Source organism: Opisthorchis viverrini (assembly GCF_000715545.1).
Source record: "Opisthorchis viverrini unplaced genomic scaffold opera_v5_529, whole genome shotgun sequence".
NCBI classification, from domain to species: domain Eukaryota; kingdom Metazoa; phylum Platyhelminthes; class Trematoda; order Opisthorchiida; family Opisthorchiidae; genus Opisthorchis; species Opisthorchis viverrini.
The window spans coordinates 9,939-10,325 of record NW_008752191.1 but is presented as its reverse complement, the minus strand read 5'-3'; positions in this window follow the sequence as shown (position 1 = coordinate 10,325).

Below are 387 nucleotides of genomic sequence, written 5' to 3'. Positions count from 1 at the left end.
AAGGGCGAAACCGGTCGTGGGCTGTCGATGGATTTTCAGCAACCTTATGAGTAGTACATTACAAACATATAGCTTGCGACCAAGTTGTTTTAGAACCCCGCCAAAGGCTAACATTGATTTGCACTTAGGATTGGAATGACTTTAAGCCTTCAATTCTGAGCAATGAAGATTACGGCTGCGCTCCGTATTGCTCTACGCTCGGAACACAGAGACAGTCACATCGCTTCAAGGCACAATTCAGACTAAGGATATCCCACGTCGAAAATCCGAAACAGGCATCAATTATAGTCGGCGCGTTCAACAGTGATGACCTGAAGAAACTTCAAGCAGATATGGCATCAGATAACCATGCAGGTGGAAATTTCGAAAAAAAAACAACGGTGTCGA